The sequence below is a fragment of the Bombina bombina genome, chromosome 3, assembly GCF_027579735.1.
Source record: "Bombina bombina isolate aBomBom1 chromosome 3, aBomBom1.pri, whole genome shotgun sequence".
Classification (NCBI taxonomy): domain Eukaryota; kingdom Metazoa; phylum Chordata; class Amphibia; order Anura; family Bombinatoridae; genus Bombina; species Bombina bombina.
Window position 1 is genome coordinate 1,238,353,047 of NC_069501.1, and position 22,052 is coordinate 1,238,375,098.

The window sequence follows — 22,052 nt, forward strand, 5'->3', positions numbered from 1 at the left end:
TCCCGCAAATATAGATCAAGGAATCTACTGGCCTGTTCACATAAACTGTTTATACTAGATGCGATAGGTCTTCCGGGTGGTTTAATTTTGTTCTTATGGACTTTTTGTAGAAGATACAAAGTTGCCACTCTTGGGACTTTGACTTGTAGGAAATGCCACTCTTTCTGACTAATTACATCATTAAGTTTGGCATTATCAATCAATTTGTTATATTCACTTAGAAACTGAGTAGTAGGATTAGAAAATAAATGCTTATAACATTTCTTGTCATTAAGTTGTCTTTTTGCTTCTAAGATATAATCCTCTTTCTCCCAAATCACTATGTTATCCCCCTTATCCGAAGGTTTCACCAGTACATCCTCCCATGATTTCATTTCCTTAAGTGCCTCAGCTTCACTTTTACTGATATTTAATGTTTTTGTCTCTCTGATTTTCAGAAAGTCCTCCATCACCATTCTTAGAAATACCTCAATTTGGGGAACTCTGTTAAGCGGGGGCATATATTGGGATTTGAGTTTGATTTTTTTATCAAAAAACGTTTCTACCTCATGAGAACCTCATTCCTCCACAGTTCAATAAGGGTATCTAGAGTACGTAAATCCTCAGTCACACTGTCATCATGTGTATTATACATTTTCTTAAGGGCTAGCTTTCTACAGAATAAATGAGGGCCCTTTATTAGTTAGAATTTGTCTAGGGAAGGGTTCGGGGAAAAGGATAGTCCTTTGGATAAGATCAGTTCATGTGTATGAGTAAGGGTTCTTTTAGAGAGGTTAATTATTTGTAATTTATCTGTAATCTCCTCTACCACTTGGGTCGTTTGCCCAATCTTCCCTTCTCCTGTACCCATTGTCTGTCCTGTATCCCCATCTCGATCGATCTCTTAAGGTCCTGTTTCCCCCCCTTGCACCTTCTTGTTGGTTCTTCTTGTTGGTCTTTCATATCTTTTACGAGATGATCTGGGCTTCTGCCTAAAAAACTATTCCCACCAGATTGGTTAGTGTTAGTGTTAGAATCACTGTCTTCTACCGCTGATGATTCACAATTGGATTGATGAGTATTTTTAGATGGTGGGAGGCTCTTTGCCGGTCTCCGTCTGGGTTGTTTGTCATCCCATGTGAAAATCTTGCCCTTTTCAAAGTCTTTTAAGTCACGTCTCATTTTGGAGCATTTAGTTTGAATTATTTATTTCTCTCTATTATCAAGTTAATCTCGCATTTCTTTATATGCTTGTTTGAATTTTTCTAAATTCTCAAATGTTTGTAGTTTCACATTACAATCAGTTATTTCTTTGTCCAATTCAATCATGACCTCTGTCTCATAGTCAGACAGTATTGCTACTAATATTTCCGAACAATTTATCAAAGCCTGTTCCCATCTGTCTTTATACAAATCAATATGGAAAGCGAAGGTAGGGAATAAGCGTACTCGTAAGCCTCTTGGTATGATATGTTTTGCTAAGTACTTATCGTATGAACTTTTGTTCCAAAATGAACGTGTATGTTTCTTGATAAGATAGCTTAAGGATTTTAAACCTTCTTCCCAATTGTCAATTTCAGTGGTTATTGATATACTATTATCAATAACTATATACTATTATCACAAAAAGATGCGACTGTCTTATTTATGTCATGCATTTTTTGTTCTAGTCTATTTTTGTAGTCTTGCGACAAACTAGAGGACGTCATTTTTATGTATATAAGATATCAGTGAATATATAAATCCCAGAAGTGCTGTCTTTAACAGCAGAAAGAATAATGTAGATATATTGCAAATGTGGGAAAATAAAGTCAATTAGTACCCCATAAACAGAATTAATGTCATATGGGTTGCTCACTGGAGTAACTAGAAAAAAAGAGGAGAAGAGATAGGACAGTAATCGAGCACTCGAGTTAGGCTATAATGAAAATAACAGACAGGAGAGGCTGTCCGAGACGAGTGTGATATTAAAACATAACATTTATTAAGATAAAATAAAAGGTAATAGAAACTACCAGTGTAGGTGTATATAAAACTTAAATTAAAAATAAAAATACAAGAGAGCCAGCATATCCATGTAATAACCATGAATGGTTAAGAAATAACCAATATGAAAGTACTAGACTGAGTATTAGTTAGTTGCACAAAAAGGTGTATCAGCGCATACAGAAAAGTACAACTAGGAAGAAAAACTATAAATGTTATACAAAGTCAATATATAGATCATAAGTGGTTAACAAATTTATAAGTTAAATCAGAAATTAATAACGAAAAAACTTAGACAAGTGTATAACAGAAAAGGCTCACAGATTGCACCAAAGTAACTGTCTATAAAAGAGGATTGACCTCAATACGATATAACCTATCTATGTGCAATACTGGAGCGGCATAGACTCGTCTAAGTAGCGATACTGCAGTGAGGCTCCCGTCAGTCGGGTTAGCCTTTGAGAAAGCCTAGTTTGGCGAAATGCACATCAGGTGCTCTTAGAGCTCAGCTATCCTACCGAGGGTTCATTTAATAGTAGTAGTTCATACGTGGTCTCTGATTCAATCACATTGTGTTCTTATTGTTAACAGTATTGCTACTTAGACGAGTCTATACCGCTCCAGTATTGCACATAGATAGGTTATATCATATTGAGGTCAATCCTCTTTTATAGACAGTTACTTTGGTGCAATCTGTGAGCCTTTTCTGGTATACACTTGTCTAAGTTTGGTCAAATAAATGGGATCTGAAATTTAATATTACCAAGAGCAAAATTATGCATATAGGATCCAAAAACCCAAAGGCCAATTATAGTCTCAATGGTACATTACTGACTGTAATTAAAGAAGAAAGGGATTTGGGAATTATTATTTCAGATGATTTAAAATTTGGTACACAATGCAGCAGTGCAGCCAGCAAGGCCAGTCAAATGCTTGGTTGCATTGGAAGAGGTTTTAGTAGCAGAAATAGCAAGGTTCTTATGCCACTTTACAGATCATTAGTTAGACCAAATCTGGAATACTGTGTACAGTTCTGGAGACCATATCTTCAGAAAGATATAAATAAGCTAGAAGCTGTCCAAAGGAGGGCTACTAAAATGGTACATGGTCTAAAATATAAAAACGTACAAAGAAAGACTCTATGGTCTAAATATGTATAGTTTAGAGGATAGAAGGGAAAGAGGTCACATGATAGAAACCTTCAAATATATGAAGGGACTTAATAAAATAGAAGCTGAAAGCATTTTTCACAAAAAAATAAATGCCAAAACAAGGGGTCACAATCTAAAGTTAGAGAGTAACAGATTCAGGAGAAATTTGAGGAAGCATTTTTTTACAGAAAGGGTGGTGGATTCTTGGAATAAACTTCCATTTGAGGTGGTAAACACAAAGACTGTAAATGAATTTAAAAATGCCTGGGCCATGCATAAGGCTATCCTAAGGAAAAAGTAACATGTAATATGGGTAGACTTGATGGGCCTTTTTGGTTCTTATCTACCGTCAAATTCTATGTTTCTTTTCTAGTATACACTTGTCTAAGTTTCATTACTCATTTCTGATTTAACTTTTAAATTTGTTAACCACTTATGATCTATATATTGACTTTGTAAAACATTTATAGTTAGGATGTTTTTCTTCCTAGTTGTACTTTTCTGTATGTGCTGATACACCTTTTTGTGCAACTATCTAATACTCAATCTAGTACTTTCATATTGGTTATTTCTTAACCATTCATGGTTATTACATGGATATGCTGGCTCTCTTGTATTTTTATTTTTAATTTAAGTTTTATATACACCTATACTGGTAGTTTCTATTACCTTTTATTTTATCTATCTAATAAATGTTATGTTTTAATATCACACTCGTCTCGGACAGCCTCTCCTGTCTGTTATTTTCATTATAGCCTAACTCAAGTGCTCAATTACTGTCCTATCTCTTCTTCTCTTTTTTTCTAGTTACTCCCCGGACAGTGAGCACCCCCATTATATATGATTATTGTTGGGTTATTTTACCTAATAATCAACACTGTCAGCATGTTGCTGACATATGAAATTAATTCTGTTTATGGGGTACTAATAGACTTTATTTTCCTACATTTGCATTACATCTACTTATATCATGTCAGCAATTAACAAATGTAGTCATTATCCAATAAAACAATCATCTTAATCTCTCTTTGCAAGTGCTGTGTTTAAAATGCTGGTACATGGAGCATACTTAAAGTGACAGTCAACACCAGAATTTGTGTTCTTTAACAAGATAAATAATCCTTTTATTACTAGGCTGAAAAATATATATGTCAGGGTTCTTATAACAGAACATTATTCAAAGCATTTCTTTAAACAGCCCTGACATATGTATTTTCCATGTGTCCCTTTTTAAAGCGGCAATATGGCTGATTAGAACAGCCAATAGAATATGAGCTCAATCCTATTAGCTGATTGGATCAGCCAATAGGATTAAAGCTCAATCCTATTGGCTGATTGCATCAGCCAATAGGATTTTTTACCCTTTAATTCCAATTGGCTGATAGAATTCTATCAGCCAATCGGAATTCAAGGGACACCATCTTGGATGACATCATTTAAAGGAAACTTAATTCTTCAATAGCCATCGAAAGTAGAGGATGCTCCGCGCCGGATGTCTTGAAGATTGAGCCGCTCCGCGTCTGAAGGATGAAGATAGAAGATTCCGTCTGGATGAAGACTTCTGCCCACCTGGAGGAGGACTTCTTGCCGCTTGGATGAAGACTTCTCCCAGCTTCGTTGAGGACTTCTTGCCGCTTGGATGAAGACTTCTCCCGGCTGGATGAGGATGGGTCTTCAAAAACTGTAAGTGGATCTTCGGGGGGTTAGTGTTAGGTTTTTTTTTAAGGGTTTATTGGGTGGGTTTTATTTTTAGATTAGGGACTTTGGGCACCGTAAAAGAACTAAATGCCCTTTTAAGGGCAATGCCCATCCAAATGCCCTTTTCAGGGCAATGGGGAGCTTAGGTTTTTTAGGTAGGTTTTTATTTGGGGTTTTGGTTGTGTGGGTGGTGGGTTTTACTGTTGGGGGGTTATTTGTATTTTTGTTTACAGGTAAAAGAGCTAATTTCTTTGGGGCAATGCCCCGCAAAAGGCCCTTTTATTTTTTTATTATTTTATTATAGTGGCGGCGACATTGGAGGCAGCAGCTTAGGGGTTAATAAGTGTAGTTAGCTGGCAGAGATTTTGGGGGCAGCAGATTAGGGTTTAATAACCGTAATGTAGGTTGAGGCGATGTTAGGGACAGCAGATTAGGGGTTAATAAGTGTATGTAGGTGGCGACAACAATGGGGGCAGCAGATTAGGGGTTAATAATATTCAACTAGTGTTTACGATGCGGGAGTGCGGCAGTTTAGGGGTTAATATGTTTATTATAGGGGTGGCGATGTCCGGAGCGGCAGATTAGGGGTTAATAATTTTATTTTAGTGTTTGCGATGCGGGAGGGCCTCGGTTTAGGGGTTAATAGGTAGTTTATTGGTGTTAGTGTACTTTGCAACACTTTAGTTATGAGTTTTTGTGCTACAGCTCTGTAACGTAAAACCCATAACTACTGACTTTCAGATGACAGTATGGATCTTGTAGTTATAGGCTGTACCGCTCACTTTTTGGCAGGACAGGCAAACTCGTAATACCGGCGCTGTGGAAGTCCCATTGAAAAAGGACTTTTTGAAAGGTGCTGTAGTTACGTTGTGTTACGGCCAAAAAAGTGTGTGGTACAGATATACATGCAAGACTCGTAATAATGGCGGTAGGGAAAAAGCATCGTTAATCTAGCCGAAAGTCTTTGATTTCACCTTGCATGTTTAGCCAGTAAAGAGTATCACAACAAGCATGTTTGTTGCATGCCTCACCCCCAATGTGGCTTGATTATATGCATAACATCTCTGCTCTTAGTGACTTGGGCACTATGACTCTTGGACCTTTGTACAAGATACAATTTTGTACGCTGATCTTATTTCTGAAGGACCAATATTCCTTCACATTTGCAGGTGCTGCATCCTTTTCATCTGGCCACCCATTCAGAACAATGGACTTCAGTGCTTGTAAAGTTGCACCTCTGTCTGTGTGCTGTATGAGCTGATGTAGCCGATGATCTGTGACATTAAGATAGTCCGCTTGATTGACTTCAGCAAAGAAATTTTGTTCCTGTTGCAGCAAAAAAATGGTAAGATGCTCATGCCTCCGGTTGCCACATGATCCGTTGTAGCTCCAAATCTCAGTTTGAGCCATTTCTTTCGGCCCCAATGAGTCCAGAAGGCGGTCATGTAGCTACTCTTTTTATCCAGTTTTAGTTTGCACTGTACAAAAGCATCTCTAGCTTCAAGTTTGTGCAAAACGTCGTCAAGTATTGGCATTAAGTAGTATGACCATTTAAGGACAATGTTCAGTAACTTGGGATCAATGCAAATTCTGATCTTCTCAGGCTTCCTAGTAACTGCCATGTTGCTTATCCAATCTGTAGGCTATGAAGCTGAAGTAAGATGTCCTTCAGCTTCATACTTGTCCAATTGCGCTTTGACCTGCAGCTTAATGGCTACTTGCACATTGCGTGGGGCACATTGTACTGGTGGAATGGTAGGATCAATTTCAAAATGAACCTCTCCTGGAATAGATACTACTGGACCATCAAACACATCACTATAGACATTGAGGATTTGCTGTTTTGTCAGTGGCCTAGTCAGGGATTTTGCAGGCTGATTCTCAACATTGTGTAGCTAGACAGGAATGGTGAACTGCATCAGACCCAGGCGCTCACATGCTGAACCAGACAATAGCAGTTTCTGATAGGCTTCAACAATTTCAAATTCAAGTTTGTGAATACATTCACATAGTCTGTATTCTGTTTGGAAAAGTCACAATGATTCCATTAGTCCCCTGAATATAACTTCAATTGTTAAAACCATTTTTGGCCCTTAGATTTTACAGCACCAATGCATTCTTTTGAGTAAACCACATCAGTGCTAAGTAAATGTGTATCCTCAGGATCTGACATTTGCTCAATTGTGTGCAGCTTCCTTGCTTCTGTTTTACTTGACAGACACACTCCAACAAAATGATTTAGTCTTCCACACACACTACAGATTTTCCCATATGCAGGGCACTGTTTTTTCTCTCGTACATGCACACTGCCACGCTACTTGCATGATGCAGGCTTGCTCCCAGGTGAGTTGCGTAGGTGATTTTTGTGCTGGAGCTTGTGCTGGTGGTTCTTCAAGCTTAGCTGTTACTTGGAGGCGGTATTGATACTGTCAGTCTGTTTATCCTTCTCCATAGCTCTCATATGTTTGTCAGTAAGTTCTGCAGTACGACATATCTCAATTGCTGCTTGTAGGTTTAAATCATGTTCCCTCAATAGGTGGCAGCGTGTGCTTTCACTATTGATACCTAGAACTCTTTTGTCACAAATAAGTTCATCTGTCAGAGAGCCATACTTACAGCTTGCAGCTTTTTCTCTTAGCTGCGCTGCCAAATATAAATCTTTCATATATGACATTTTTAGAAGGTCTGAAAAAAGCTTCTAATGCATCCAGGATGGCTTTAGTGTCACTCTTTTGCTCCTGTGTGAGGTTGTTCAAATTATTCTTGTAAATATGGTGGCATTCACTGCCCATCACCCTCCTCAGTGTGGCTGCTTGCACTGCTGCAGGCTTCTCATTTAACTCTGTGGCTAGGGAGTAATCCTCAAACTCAGCTCTGAAGTTGTCCCAGTTAGTGCTGCAATCCCCACTCACCCTTATTGCCTCAGGCAGTGGAATGCTGTTAGAAGCTGCCATGATGCTGGTTTTCTTGCTTCCAGTGCTCAGCTTTCAAGACAGGACTCAGATTACTACAGGAGGTACAATCAGTTCTAAGGTCTCTCACTGCAAGACTAGCAAGCTCTTATCATCACATGTGTAGACACAACACAGATTCAGATACTTCTGACACCATGTTTCATGGGGTGTAAATAATGACAGTACAAAACATTAGTGTACAGAAACCATAAGGGCTGAAACCCATAGATAGCATCCCCAGAAGTTACCACCCACTCAAACCCCAATAACAAGACAGACACAGAGCTGGGAAAAAGGCCAACATGGTAACGTTTATTAATACAATATATTATTTAATATATCTATACTGAAGACTTCACGAAGTCCAACTCAAAACGGTGGTGACTGAACGAGAACCTATAACTCCATACTGACAAGAGGTGGGGGTCCCGGGTATGCGCTGTTGACTCCCCGCGAGAAGACAACCTGCAAGAGCTACAGGCGCCCTAGGGGCCTTAAAGCTAGCAGGCCCGTGGGGAGGAGCACCCCCAGGTCACAACCTGGGGACATCACCCCTCCCATTAGCTCAGTCATCAGCCCCATGTGGACCCTGCACCCAAAAATTTGAGGGGCCCCCACCTCCCGCCTCTAGGAGATGAAATCATTGATGCTCCAAACCTTAAGGACACAGGCCGAACGAGCCATACAGCATGCTAATGGCCGGGGAAGCCAAAATCATTACTGTAAGGACTTACGGCCAAACTAGATCAACTAATCACATCCCTGCCTTAACTGATACCGGCAACCCGAAGGAGCTATTAGATCTTTTATCTACCGCTCAACTGCACCTAAAATGCAAACAACAATTAGAACTGGGATGGGAGGGAGGGGGAAAAACTGCGGCAGCCAGCAGATGAAAAAGAGGCCTGGGAAACGGCTGCCTGGCTTTAAGTAAGGTTAGTAAGAAACCACCCACCATACTGCAACATTGTATCAACTACACCCAGCACCAGAACACTTTCTTTAGTATACCTGCAGGGTTCAGGCCCTTAATTATGTTTCATGCTTACAAGTAGCATTGCACTGCCATAAGGGCTAAAAGCCCTAGATAGCATCCCCAGAAGTTACCACCCACTCAAAACCCCAATAACAAGACATACACAGAGCTGGGAAAAAGACCAATATGGTCACGTTTATTAATACAATATATTATTAAATATATTCATACTGAAGACTTCATGAAGTCCAACTCAAAATGGTGGCGGCTGAATGAGAACCTATAACTCCATACTCACAAGAGGTGGGGGTCCTGGGTATGCGCTGTTGACTCCCCGCAAGAAGACAACCTGCAAGAGCTACAGGCGCCCTAGGGGCCTTCATGCTAGCAGGCCCGCGGGGAGGAGCACCCCAGGTCACGACCTGGGGACATTGCCCCTCCCATTTGCTCAGCCATCAGCCCCATGTGGACCCTGCACCCTGCATATGGCAAGTAGGGACTCTTACCGCCACCCTTACAATAGACCTGACAACACCGATTTAAAATTGGCCAGGAAGAAAACTATCCCTTCGTCTGACAAATGCACCCCGTCCGGGCGGTACAAATGTTGCTTGTCAGCAGAAAGATTGTCATGGCGTACAACGGACCCGCCCTCGACCAATACAGCTTTTCTCAGCTCTCTGTTGATCTTCTTGCAGACCCTGTACGCAGAGGGGAAGTTACGCCAGTGTAGACGGGCAATAATGTTGGACCATCCCACCTTAACCCCAGGAAAGAATGTAGCCAACCATCTCACGTCAGATTTCATTACGTTATTGAGGTCCAAAGCCCCCAGATCATTGCCACCTAAGTGCAACAGGATGACATGGGGCTTGCCCCATCTTCGATGTGCCTCCAGCAATAATGCCGACAGCTCGCACCATGGAAGCCCTCTCTGACCTAACCACGGTAAACACATCTGGGATGCATTATGGAATGCGCCCGGATTGCTGCCCAGTGGACATATGAGTGGCCCACGATCCAAACCCGAGTAGGTCTTCTGGGATAACCTATTAACAAAGCACTGACCATCATTGCCTGAAGAAAAAGGAATAACCCCTGGCTTACACACGACCACTAAAAACTACCTCGAACCCACGACTTCCCCGCTTAACTGGAGTTAAGGGGCCGGACGTAACACTTATAATGCTGCGAGCGCCATCTCCCTAACTTCTTGATGGAGTCTGCCAACCACCCTAATGCAGCCACACTAGTTGCAGCCCCGATCCTGAACGAGTGCAACGCTATTTTGCACTAAACCTGCTGCTTGAGATGTGAGTGCTAGCACATTAGAGAATTGATACTTAGACAAAGAGGAGCCGTCCGTGTGCACCAAAAATTGGGCAGAACCCCTAGCCAAGACTAAGGGGCAGATAGCCGCCATGTCCTGCGCTGGCAGGGTTAACCACGTGCCCCTAGCTACCTGGACTACCTTTGAGCGGGCAATCAACAGCAGCACTCCGGTGTCCGAGAAGCAAACTTGCGCCACTTGGAGCCCTGACCCTTGCGATTGCCTGTTAGGGTCGACTAGCTCCCCTACCCTCAATACACACCTAAACAATTGTGCTTCAAAATCGGAAGAACAAGCCTCCTTTACAGCCTGGATGATAGCTGCCAGGCGGAGAACCATGATAGGCTCCCTCTTATCCCTTGGCCTCGCTGCCAATCGGCCCAACCCTTCGCCATTCTCCTAATAATGAAGGAGTGGGATAGGTCCGGGATGCCAAAGAACCTAAAAAAGAAAGACAGTGCTGCCAGCCTGTCATGCACCGCCCCTGACGAAACCCCCTGCCCATGAAGATGGGTCAACCACTCTACCAACTGTACCTGCTGTCCATCCTGCACTAATACCCCTCTGGCTGCGCAGAATGCTTCCCATTCGTTCCAGTTCCTAGTATATGCTCTCCACGTATTAGGGGCCAGGGATGCTTTCACTAGATGAAACCCTTCAGCAATCTGCCAGAGAGAAACAAGGTAGGCCATTAGCAGCCGCTGACGGCACTAACCTCCTAAACTGGCCCCATTGAAAATGTGACAAGGCGTCTGCCACCATGTTGTTCACGCCTGGGACATGTCTAGCTAGGAATTGAAGATTTAACTCCAAGTAACGCAACACTAAGTGTCTCAGATAAGGTACTACCACTGGGGAAGATGCGGACAATCTGTTTATGGCATACTCATTCTCTGTAACACACAGGGCACAGCATGGATGAGAGGCAGTGAGTGCCGGGTATTAACAGCTGCTAGAGAGCTGAAATTGCAGGAGCGCACAGGGACGAGACTAGAGAAGGATCCTGTACTAGTGCAAGCTTTTGGGAGACGTCAGAGAAGGAGGGGTCAGGCAGCCATTTCCAAACTGCCAGATGAGATCTAGTAAGTTTATTTTCTTCCAAAGTTTATTTAGATGAAAATTTGGCTATAGTTTACTGTAAAGATAGTGATTTAACTAATCTAAATAAGTTACAGTAATTTTTGGGTTGACTGTCCCTTTAAGGGTGTATTGGGTGGGTTTTATTTTTAGGTTAGGGCTTTGGGCTGTAAAAGTGCTAACTGCCCTTTTAAGGGCAATGCCCATCCAAATGCCCTTTTCATGGCAATGGGGAGCTTAGGTTTTTTTAGTTAGTATTTTTTTGGGGGGGTTTGTTTGTGTGGGTGGTGGGTTTTACTGTTGGGGGGGGGTTGTTTGTATTTTTTTTTTACAGGTAAAAGAGCTGATTACTTTGGGGCAATGCCCCACAAAAGGCCCTTTTAAGGGCTAATGGTAGTTTAGTTTAGGCTAGGGTTTTTTTATTTTGGGGGTAATTAGTTTAAATTTCTATAATTTGTTTATTATTTTCTGTAATTTAGTGTTGTTGTTTTTTGTACTTTAGATAATTGTATATAATTTAGTTAATTGTATGTAATTTATTTAATTGTATTTAATTGTAGTGTAGTGTTAGGTGTTATTGTAACTTAGGTTAGGTTTTATTTTACAGGTACTTTTGTATTTATTTTAGCTAGGTAGTTAGTAAATAGTTAATAATTATTTAATAACTATTCTACCTAGTTAAAATAAATACAAACTTGCCTGTAAAATAAAAATAAACCCTAAGCTAGATACAATGTAACTATTAGTTATATTGTAGCTATCTTAGGGTTTATTTTATAGGTAAGTATTTAGTTTTTAATAGGAATAATGTAGTTAATGATAGGAATTTTATTTATATTTATTTAAATTAGATTTAAGTTAGGGGGTGTTAGGGTTAGACTTAGGTTTAGGGGTTAATAAATATAATATAGTGGGGGCGATGTTGGGGACGGCAGATTAGGGGTTAATAAGTGTTATGTAGATGGCGGCGGTGTAGAGGGGGCAGATTAGGGGTTAATAACATAATGTAGGTGGCGGCGGTGTAGGGGGCGGCAGATTAGGGGTGATTAAGTATAATGTAGGTGGCGACGGTGTAGGGGGGCAGATTAGGGGTTAATAAGTATAATGTAGGTGGCGGCGGGGTAGAGGGGGCAGATTAGGGGTTAATAAGTATAATGTAGGTGGCGGCAGATTAGGGGTTAATAAGTATAATGTAGGTGGCACTGTTCTACGGGAGTGGCGGTTTAGGGGTTAATAACTTTATTTAGTTGTGGCGGGGTCCGGGAGCGGCGGTTTAGGGGTAAAACAGTTTAGTATAGTGTGGGTGTTTAGTGACAGTATACAAATAAAGCTGGGAAAAAGCCGAAGAGCAGCAAGATCGATGACTGTTAGTTAACAACAGTCCGCTGCTCATCGCCCCGTACTTGGTGCGCGGCTTTTTTACAGCTTTTTTGGTAACTTTGGAGAATGTATTCAGGTCCGCGGCAGCGATGTTCGGCGATCTTAGGCGAGCGTATTGGTGCCGGCGAATGCAAGTAAGTTGACGGGTTGATAAATAGGGGCCTTAGTCTGTTTCAATAAAGGACTGCACTCACTGGATTTAGATACAGAATTTTAAATATTTATTGTGGTAACGTTTTGGGATTCGCAGACCCCTTCCTCAGACCAGGGTCTGGTCTGAGGAAGGGGTCTGTGAACCCCGAAACGTTACCACAATAAATATTTAAAATTCTGTATCTAAATCCAGTGAGTGCAGTGCTTTATTGAAACAGACTGTTAATACTATCTACTTGGCACCCTGGTTGATGACCCTATTGCATTGTGAGTGCAGATACACATGGAGGATATATATATACATACAAATATATATATATATATATATATATATATAATACTACATACACTATATATATACAGTATATACTATATATATATATATATATATATATATATATATATATATACACTATATATATATTATATATATTATATATATTTACATACACAATATATATATATATTATATATATTATATATATTTACATACACACTATATATATATATACTATATATACAGGTTAAAGTCATTAGAAAAGGCACTCCATAAAATATAGCAGCCTCCAGGGTGCACTTAAAAATAATCCAATATCCATACGTAGAAAAAAGGCACTCACTGAAAAAGTTAAGACTTAGCTTTTAATAAATAATTAAGTTAAAAGTGCATGACGTTTCGGAGGCATTCCACCTCCTTTTTCAAATGCATGATACAAACATTTTGAAAAATACTGCTTTTTGTATTTTTCAAAATGTTTGTATCATGCATTTGAAAAAGGAGGAGCAATGCCTCCGAAACGTCATGCACTTTTAACTTAATTATTTATTAAAAGCTAAGGGCTCCATGTACTAAGCCGTCAATTCATCCGTCATTTTAGACGCGGATAAACTCGCCGTTACTCGCCGCGGGCGAAATGGTGTCCGCTGTCACTATGTACTAATAATCCCCCAATAAATAGACAAGTCTAGCCCGCCGCGAGCAGTGGCGGATTATTGATAAATTTGACGCCTCGCTCGCCGCGACTAAGCTGATGTACTTAACTTTCAGTTGAATTGTCTGGCCAATTATTAACACGTGACATGCAAGGTGTCACGAACATCATAGTAGTCGCGGGAATAGAATTTTGCTCCTATAAAAGTTCAACTTATCTAAACAACTTTATTATTGTTCAAAATTTTTTGAAGAGTGATAGAGCGTTATTTTTGTAATATTTATTTACAATTTGGATATGGCTTCATCTGGATCTGATAATATATAAATATTAATATAAAAATAATTATAAAGATTGACAACTATACAATACAAATTTAAAATATAGATTACTCTTTAATTACAGTCGACAAATTTGGCGCAATTTATGTACATGGAAATGAGAGACAAATTAGACGCCAGTTATGCTGTACAATGCTGATATTACTGCTTTTTATATATGTCTAGACTGGCGTCTAGATTGACTTTCCTATTGTTTTGTACCTTGCCCGCCACCTAAAAGGTGGCGAGGCAAAAATAACGAGGTGGGAGCGGAAATTGTAGCGAGCGGACAAATAGATTTTTTAGTACATTTGTTTTTGGCGAGTTGGTGGTCAAATGTGTCTAATTACAGTGAAAAATGGAGAGGTAGCGAGGTTTGGCGGATAAGTACGCTCGCAATTTTAAAGATGCGAGTTTGAACATAGTTGACGACTTTGTACATATCAGTTTGCGAGTTTTGACGCGAGATTTGTTGCGGGTAGCTCGCTGACTGCTTAGTACATGGAGCCCTAAGTCTTAACTTTTTCAGTGAGTGCCTTTTTTCTACATATACTATATATATATATATATATATATATATATATATATATATATATACATACACACACACACTATATATATATATATATATATATATATATACATACACACACTATATATATATATATATACATACACACACACACTATATATATATATATATATATATATATACATACACACACACTATATATATATATATGACAAGAAAAACGTGTATGAAAAAAATATTTCAAAAACACAGAATTGCGCTCTAAATAAACCTTTTTTTAAAAAAACAATGAAATTATTTTACACACCTCTGTGTGCTTAATGTGTTACCAATATTTAGAATGTGTATATATATATATTTAATATGCACAATATTCACTATGTACCTGGTCAGGAATTATGTATACCAATGTTCTAAACTTAAAACTATCAACAATATAGCGTGTGGTTTTAACCCCTTAATGACCGGACCATTTTTCAATTTTCTTACCCTTAATGACAATGGCTATTTTTACATTTCTGCGGTGTTTGTGTTTAGCTGTAATTTTCCTCTTACTCATTTATTGTACCCACACATATTATATACCGTTTTTCTCGCCATTAAATGGACTTTCTAAAGATACCATTATTTTCATCATGTCTTATAATTTACTACAAAAAAAATAATAAAATATGAGGAAAAAAACACACTTTTTCTAACTTTGACCCCCAAAATCTGTTACACATCTACAATCACCAAAAAACACCCATGCTAAATAGTTTCTAAATTTTGTCCTGAGTTTAGAAATACCCAATGTTTACATGTTTTTTGCTTTTTTTGCAAGTTATAGGGCCATAAATACAAGTAGCACTTCGCTATTTCCAAACCACTTTTTTTCAAAATTAGCGCTAGTTACATTGGAACCCTGATATCTGTCAGGAATACCTGAATATCCCTTGACATGTATATATTTTTTGTTAGAAGACAACCCAAAGTATTGATCTAGGCACATTTTGGTATATTTTATGCCACCATTTCACCGCCAAATGCGAGCAAATAAAAAAAAAAACTTTACTTTTTTCACAATTTTAGGTTTCTCACTGAAATTATTTACAAACAGCTTGTGCTATTATGGCACAAATTGTTGTAAAAGCTTCTTTGGGATCCCCTTTGTTCAGAAATAGCAGACTTATATGGCTTTAGGATTGATTTTTGGTAATTAGAAGGCCGCTAAATGCTGCTGCGCACCACACGTAAATTATGCCCAGCAGTGAAGGGGTTAATTAGGTAGGTTGTAGGGAGCTTGCAGGGTTAATTTTAGCTTTAGGGTAGAGATCAGCCTCCCACCTGACACATCCCACCCCCTGATCCCTCCCAAACAGCTCTCTTCCCTCCCCCACCCCACAAATGTCCCCGCCATCTTAAGTACTGGCAGAAAGTCTGCCAGTACTAAATAAAAGGAGTTTTTTTTTTTTTTTTTTTATTAAAAAAAAAAAAAATTTTTAGCTGTGATGGATTCCTGCCTTAGCCCCAACCTCCATGATCCCCCCCCCAGCTCTCTAACCCTCTCCCCTATCTAATTGCAGCCATCTTGGGTACTGGCAGCTGTCTGCTAGTACCCAATTTGCCCCAAAAACAAAAGTGTTTTTTGTTCTTTTGTTTTTTTTTATGTTTTCTGTAGTGTAGCAGCCCCCCACAATACCCCTATCCCCCTCCCCTTCCCAGATCCTTTTATATTATTTTATTAAAAAATCTTCCCCCCCCCTCTTCCCTCCTCATTGGTGTCAGTGTCAGTGCCAGCTAATGCGCGCGCGCGCACGCGCGCACATGAACGCGCGCCCCCCGTACACTCCCGGCACCCGGCGTGCACATTGCACTTCTAGGAACCGGATGCCGGGTAGCGATGGGCCGCCCACCCGCCTCCCTGTTACGCTCCCACCCACCAACGAACCGGCACCATCGCTACCGGTGCAGAGAGGGCCACAGAGTGGCACTCTCTGCATCGGAGTCTTCTAAAAAGGTATTGCAGGATGCCTCCATATGGAGGCATCACTGCAATACCCTGAGAGCTGCTGGAAGCGATTGCGATCGCTTCCAGCACTCTCTTAGACAACTGACGTACCAGGTACGTCTATTGTCATTAACTGGTTGTTAATGCATGACGTACCTGGTACGTCAGTTGTCATTAAGGGGTTAAAAAGGATAAACTTGTTAGATCCCATGCAGTGGTTAGGAATAAATGTAGGTGTCGGCTGCTATATCCTGATGATCCTCCGAAATCTCACGGAGTAGGGTAGAAATCTGTAGGCAAGTAGAAAAGGAAGTGCACAGAAGCACCTACATAGTGCAAATCAATTTAATCATACAAAAAAAACATATACAATAGAATGTGAATCCCCCGTAGGGTATCTACTCACAAGAGTCAACCTCAAACTTATGAGGTATGTGCAGGCGTTTCAGTAAATGTACAGCTAAGAACCACTGTTCTCTGTGATCTGTCCAGGACACTTAAACAAGTGTGCCAAAATCAGGGATATTGCTGATGGATAAGATGGTCTCGCAAGTTAATCCAATATTCCCTTCAGTTAATGGCATCCGCTCAAGTCAAACAAAGTATTTAAAACACTGTCCATGTAGTTTGACAAACAAACAGCTGATCGCTGATCCGTAGTGACAGACGCAAGGTGGGCGTGGCCTTACACGTTTCACGGTTACGCCACCGCTTCGTCAGAGGAATATCCACGCCCACTGGAAGCTTCCCTTAAATGAGATCGAGCTTAATGTAGACCGCCCACCTTAGCATCACGCTCTAATAGCGATACAATGTTGCTAGTCCTGTTAAGTAGTTCCCTGACCATATTTGTTAACCTATTAAGGTGAGTTTAACATTTCAGTAAAAATATACAGGTCTTAAGAACAATACATAATTCTAATCCTCAATTCAATTCTGATATATTTTATCTATAAGTTTTAAAAACTATACAAAAATCTGATACTCAATTCAGTTCTGATATATCTTGTCAGTGAGTGGCATATTAAAAATCTTGATATTTACATTTCATAAATTAATATTTGATAATATGTTCACACCCAACTATAAAGTATATATTAGGTGGGTTTAACAGCCAGTAAAAACACTAAAAAATATATATCTAATTAATACACAATATTTAATAAATAGATAACAGCAATTTTAAATCATTATTTGAAAGAAAATAAAGAAAATAAATATATACTAAGAGGTTGCGTAAAGCGTTCTAAAAGTTAATGCATTAATGGACACACAGTCTAAAGGGGGATTTTCTATAAATATTCCTATATAATTTTTTTTATTAAAAACATAAATAACTTAATCTAATAAAAATGCCTGTATATCTACCTCCCTATTTAGACCATATGGTTCTAAAGTGTGTTTATCCAAAAAGTTTCACGTTTGCGTAACTGTAAAAGTCTATTGCCCCTCCTTTTGTCTAATACCACCTGTTCTATTGCTTTAAATTTTAGACTTTTAGGGCTACTTTGGTGTATATCCCTGAAGTGGTTGTATACACCGTGGGAAACATCTCCAGAGGTAATATTATTGATATGTTCATTTATTCTCCTCTTGAGGGTACGTTTCGTTCTCCCCAAGTATTGTTTCCCACAGCTACATTCAAGGATATACACCACGAACTTGGACTGGCAGTTTAAAAAAGATTTGATAGGAAAACATTTATTATTAGTGTTTGATTTTACCTCTTTATTGTTTGGATCTGCATATTGACATACATTGCAATTTTTTCTCTTGCACTTATAAAAGCCCTTATGTTGATCCGTCAACCAGGACTTATTGGTACTAATCTCTCTTAGAGCACTGGGTGCTAAGATATTTTTTATTGATCTATTTTTCTTAAAGATAACTCTTGGTTTATCCTCTAATATCTCTTTCAAAACTGAATCTTCTTTTAAAACATACCAATATTTGCGGATGGATTTTTCTATTTCGTTAGCCGAGTTGTTATATTTCGTTAGAAATAGATTATTTCTCCTCTGTATTGATGATGTTTTTCTATTATCATCGCCTTTTAGGAGAGTCTTTCTGTCCAGCTGTCTAGTTTTATTCAAACTTTGTTCTATTACATCATTAGCATAACCCTTAGCTTCAAATTTTGTTACTAATTCTTTAGCTTCCAATTCAAAGGCCTCCAGTTTGGTGCAATTCCTTTTTACCCTTTGAAATTGCCCATAGGGTATATTATTCACCCATTTCTTATGATGACAACTTTTTCCGAAATTAACAAAACCACAAATAGTAGAAAGAGCAAATGTACCAATTACTCACTTTTACACAAGACAGAAAAGACCAATAGAGTCAGACGAGGAAAGCGAGGGGGACGAATTGTACGAAATAAAGAGAAGAAAGTGATTCTAAATAAGGATAACACAAAAATATTTAACTTATCTGATAAAAAAATTAACTCTGGCAGAATTAAGTTTACTTAAAAAAGGTCTTTCCTTCTCCCCGTCTGAAAACCCTAACTCATTTGAGTTATTCATAGATTTGAATAAATTCATTCGAAAATTAACTTTAACACGCCACTTTGAAAGAACAAAACCAAAGAATAAAGATAACACTAATCTGAAAGTGGAGGATTGGGAGCCTCTTACTAATTTAATATCCTTAGAATCCAATACTGAGGGGGAGAGTAGTTGGAAAACAGGTTTGGATCAATATACTTTAGCTCTACTAGAAACTTTACAATTTGAAAGTACTTATGGGATACAAAATATTTTTAAACCAAAAACAATATTTTATCCACTACATTCTCAGGGAAATTATATCCCTGTATTCCAAAGGTTGGTGGAAAAAGATTTAACAACTCTATGTGAAAAAATAGCAACAATGTTAGACAAAACCAAAACAAACGGAATTTAAATGAATATGAATTAAAAGCTTTAAAACAATCTGTCAAGAGATAATGAAATTGTCATAAGAGAAGCAGATAAGGGATTGAGCATAGTAATCTTAAACAGAACTGATTACTTAAAAGAATCCTCCCGAATTTTAAATGACAAAGAAACTTATAAAAAATTACAGAGGGATCCAACACATGAATTCATTAAAATTCTATTGGAACTTCTAAATAAAGCTAAAAACCTGGGGTCAATAACTTTGGATGAAAAACTCTTTTTGTATAATGAAAATTGTAGGGTAGCGACCTTTTATTATCTACCAAAGATACATAAAGATCAAAAAACTCCCCCAGGAAGGCCAATCATTTCAGGGATTGATTCCCTGACTTGTAAATTGTCCGAATATGTGGACTTTTTCCTTAAACCAATGGTAACTACATTACAGTCCTATATTACGGACACTCTACATGTATTGAACATCATGGAAGAGGTAGAATGGAATGAAGAATTCATTTGGTTAACATTAGACGTTTCTGCGCTGTATACTAGTATACCCCATAAAGAGGGTATTAAGAGCATAGAATATTTTCTCAAAAAACATGAACATCTGTCAGAAATCAAAATATGGTTTCTTTTAGAGGTAATACATTTCATCCTCCCTAAAAACTATTTCCTCTTCGATAATGAATATTTCCTCCAATTAAGCGGTACGGCAATGGGTACTAAATTTGCACCCAATTATGCCAACCTATACATGGGGAGTTGGGAAGATCAATACATCTGGAGTAATAACCCCTTTAAACATAACATCATTTTATGGCGGAGATTTATAGATGATGTTATTGTCATCTGGAGAGGAGATGTAGAATCATTAGAATCATTCATCACATATGTCAACTCAAATGATAGGAACTTAAAATTTACCCATAATAGCAATAAATTCAAAATTGATTTTTTAGATCTAACATTGCAACATGAAGGAAAAAAAGTGATTACTACGCTATACAAAAAACAGACTGATTCTAATAGCTATTTACACGCTAAAAGTTGTCATCATAAGAAATGGGTGAATAATATACCCTATTGTCTAAAATAAGAGAGAATAATACAGGTACTAAGGGAGGCGCTAAAAAAGCCAAAGGTATCAAACACTTATAAAATTTAATAAAAACACATATGCATACAATATCATATATAAAAGGGGACGTCTCCCCAAAACGAATACTACTATTTAATTACTTAAAATCCTAAAAAATACAATTGATATAAATTCCCACAGATAAAAAACATACAGTCTCATCTGAGAGGACTGTGACTACAGGTCATAGAAGTAAGCGCAGGAATCGGCTTCTTCTCCTAAACCGGAACATCTTTCAGTGACGTCAGACGCCAGAAAGTTTCAGTCGGCCCCGCTCGAGGTGAATACCTGGCAAGGGGAAAAGACATCCACCTCACGTATAAGGATCTGGTAAAGTACACGGCTGAATGTTTTGCTAAAGTGATATCTTACATAGTAAGAGGACTTTGGAATTGCAAGTATATAATTATCTACTTACACTGTTTGGCAGCAATTGGTCTATCAATTTGGCAGCTTGGTGGTATTTGACTAGTGAAACGCTGACCGCATACTCAGTTACTTTTTATATGGAGAAAATACATTTCTTTCTGACCTTATTATAACGAACTGATTGGGACTGCTCTATACAGACTGTATGTTTTTTATCTGTGGGAATTTATATCAATTGTATTTTTTAGGATTTTAAGTAATTAAATAGTAGTATTCGTTTTGGGGAGTAAGTGTTTGATACCTTTGGCTTTTTTAGCGCCTCCCTTAGTACCTGTATTAAAAAGGAATTGCAACAAACTGGAGGCCTTTGAATTGGAAGCTAAAGAATTAGTAACAAAATTTGAAGCTAAGGGTTATGCTAATGATGTAATAGAACAAAGTTTGAATAAAACTAGACAGCTGGACAGAAAGACTCTCCTAAAAGGCAACGATAATAGAAAAACTTCATCAATACAGAGGAGAAATAATCTATTTCTAACGAAATATAACAACTCGGCTAACGAAATAGAAAAAATAATCCGCAAATATTGGTATGTTTTAAAAGAAGATTCAGTTTTGAAAGAGATATTAGAGGATAAACCAAGAGTTATCTTTAAGAAAAATAGATCAATAAAAAATATCTTAGCACCCAGTGCTCTAAGAGAGATTAGTACCAATAAGTCCTGGTTGACGGATCAACATAAGGACTTTTATAAGTGCAAGAGAAAAAATTGCAATGTATGTCAATATGCAGATCCAAACAATAAAGAGGTAAAATCAAAGACTAATAATAAATGTTTTCCTATCAAATCTTTTTTAAACTGCCAGTCCAAGTTCGTGGTGTATATCCTTGAATGTAGCTTTGGGAAACAATACTTGGGGAGAACGAAACGTACCCTCAGGAGGAGAATAAATGAACATATCAATAAAATTACCTCTGGAGATGTTTCCCACGGTGTATACAACCACTTCAGGGATATACACCAAAGCCCTAAAAGTCTAAAATTTAAAGCAATAGAACGGGTGGTATTAGACAAAAGGAGGGGCAATAGACTTTTACAGTTACGTAAACGTGAAACTTTTTGGATAAACACACTTTAGAACCAAATGGTCTAAATAGGGAGGTAGATATACAGGCATTTTTATAAGATTAAGTTATTTATGTT